At 47.5% G+C, this 2,500-nt stretch overlaps 1 protein-coding gene across 3 annotated transcripts in view; it reads left to right on the top strand.

Annotated features, from left to right (window-relative positions):
- Positions 1-2,500, top strand: part of LOC143037962 (metalloprotease TIKI1-like) — a 436,427-nt gene that overhangs the window by 331,609 nt on the left and 102,318 nt on the right. The gene's annotated exons all lie outside the window — the stretch shown is intronic.

The following is a 2,500-nucleotide window of genomic DNA, read 5'->3' as shown; positions in this document are numbered from 1 at the left end:
TATTCATTACAATACCACTGGTGTATATCTTAGATACCCAGAAATGAAAGGTATATTTGCATAGTGCCTGACGTACCGTGTAGTAATGCACGGCACCATCTTTTCCCACTTCCTGTGTACATGTAATCGACATCGTTCATGTTGTTCTCATCTGCCACGTGGCCAGCACCCCGCCCCCTCCAACCTTCCAACGCTTGGAGTGATCGCCTTTTATGGAGTGTAAGGTCTGTGTGGCCAGGGTGCCCTATGTAATCTATGGGTTCCAAAACCTCATTCATTTTATTTTTATTTATTTATTTATTCTATTTATTTATTCTTTTTTTTTTTTACACCGTCGTCGCCTTTGTCGTGAAAGAGAGAGATTTTTTTAATGCTGAAGAAAATCATCAAACGATAACCAGAATGAATATAATCTTTCACGAATTATTTACATCGAAATGTTGCCACACTTAAATATTTTGTTATGGTTAAGACTAATGATTTTATTCAGATGAGAGTCAAGTAGTTTTAGGCTCTTTCGTCACCTGAACAAGATAGCTCGACGTCGACGTTGATAGGAACAAAATATATGGAGCATTTCAACATCTTGATGGCGTTGAGAAAAGGTGATTTTAGGGTGACAGGAGTGTAGTGGATGGGACTGACTGGATTACATTACAATAGGCTAGATCTGAGCTATGATTAGCTAGGCTAAACTAGGCTAAGTTGGGCTAGTATGGGTTAGGCTGAGCTAGTCTAGGCTAGTCTGGGCTAGGCTGGACTGGGCTGGAGTACACTGGGCTGAGCCAGGTTGGATTAGGCTGGGCTAGACTAGGCTAGGTTAGGCTGAGCTAGGCTGGGTTGGGCTAGATTAGGGTAGGTTGGGCTAGACTGGGGTGGGATAGGCTAGGCTGGAGGTGGGCTAAGGTTAGCAGAGCAGAGTTGGGTTGAAATGGGCTAGGTTGATCTGGGTTGAAGAGTTGTAGCATGGAAGAGAGAAAGATTGGAGGTGCGGAGGAGGAAGTGAGGGAGAACGGGGCGAGATAGCCTTCTGCATTTATATCCTTTCTCGACACTTAGCCTTTTATCTCTTCTTCGCGGGTAAGTGGAGTAGAATGGGGGAACATATCACCGAGCAAGAGCCAAAGGGCCCTTGTGATCGGTGTGTTGTTTGGGATGTCTTGTAACTTTGATAAGGAGAGCGGAGGAAAAGGGGGAGGAAGAGGAAAAGAGGCGGAAGAAGAGGAAAAGGAGGAGAAAGCGGAGGAAGAGGGGGTTGAGGAGGAGGAGGTAGAGCATAAGAGGCGGAGGAAGAGGAAAAAGTAGGGGAAAGCGGAGGAAGAAGGGGTTGAGAAGATGGAGGAGGAAAAGAAAGAAGAGGAGGATGAGGAGAAAGAGGAGGATGAGAAAGCGGAGGAAGAGGAGGCTGAAGAGAACGAGGAAGCAGAGGAGTAGAAAGAGGAGACAGACGGTGTTGGTTGAGGAGGGAGAGATGGACAAAGAGATAGAGGAAACGAAGGAAGAAGAGGAGAAAATGGAGGAAGATAATATTAAGTAGAAGGACGAGAAAACAGAGAAGAAAGAGAGGGAGGGAAAGTGGAAGGGACTGTGTTGATGGAGGAGGAAGGCTGGGGAGTAGAAGTGGAGGAGGAGAAAGAGACGATGATGGTCGAGGAGGAAGAGATGATTAAGGAAGTGGAGGACAAGGAAGTATTGAAAGAGGAGCAGCAAGTAAAGGAGACGGAGTCAGTGGTGGTAGAGGAGGAGGAGGGTGAGACGGAGAAGGAGGAGGAAGGGGTGGAGGAGTAGGAGGTAGAGGAGGCGAGTCGAGAAGAGGAGAGACTTCAACGCGGCCGTAGATAGCAAACTTTATGGAGGCGGTCAGCATTCCGCGCATTGATGCCGGCAAAAGGGGGGGAGTTACTGAGGGGCTGGGGGGGGAAGGAGAGTTGGGGGGACGCAAGTAAAAATGGTGTGAGGGGATAGGGAGATAATAGAAGTAGGGGGGAGTAGTATGGTTGTTTTAAGAGAAAATTAGATAACTTTAGGTATAGGAATGACATATGGTAATGGATATTGAACTGCCTAGTATAGGCCTTAGAGTATGTTGCAATCTCCTCCATTATTATATTGCTATGTTCTTATGATTAAAAATTATCGGAAATAAAGTACGTAGACAAGGGATGGCGTCTTATAGGGAAGGGAATAAGGTGGTAATGGACATGGAACTGCCTAGTGTAGGCCTTATGGTCTATTGCAGTCACCTCCATTCTTATGATTAATATTTATTGGAGATACAGTGGGGATAAGGGACGGTATGGGGAAGAGAGGGTGGTAGGGGCAGAGGTTGGGGGGCAGGGGGAGTGGAGAGGAGAGTGTTCTAAGATATTAATCCCCCCTCCTCCTTCTCCTCCTCCTCCTCCTCCTCCTCCTCCTCCTCCTCCTCCCCCTCCTCCCCTCCTCCTCCTCCCCCTCCTCCTCCTCCCCCTCCTCCTCCTCCTCCTCCCCCTCATCATCATCC

Source organism: Oratosquilla oratoria, chromosome 23, assembly GCF_046742065.1.
Source record: "Oratosquilla oratoria isolate Oo_2021 chromosome 23, ASM4674206v1, whole genome shotgun sequence".
Lineage (NCBI taxonomy): Eukaryota > Metazoa > Arthropoda > Malacostraca > Stomatopoda > Squillidae > Oratosquilla > Oratosquilla oratoria.
Note: the sequence above shows the minus strand (reverse complement) of the source record. Positions and strands in the feature narration are given on the sequence as shown.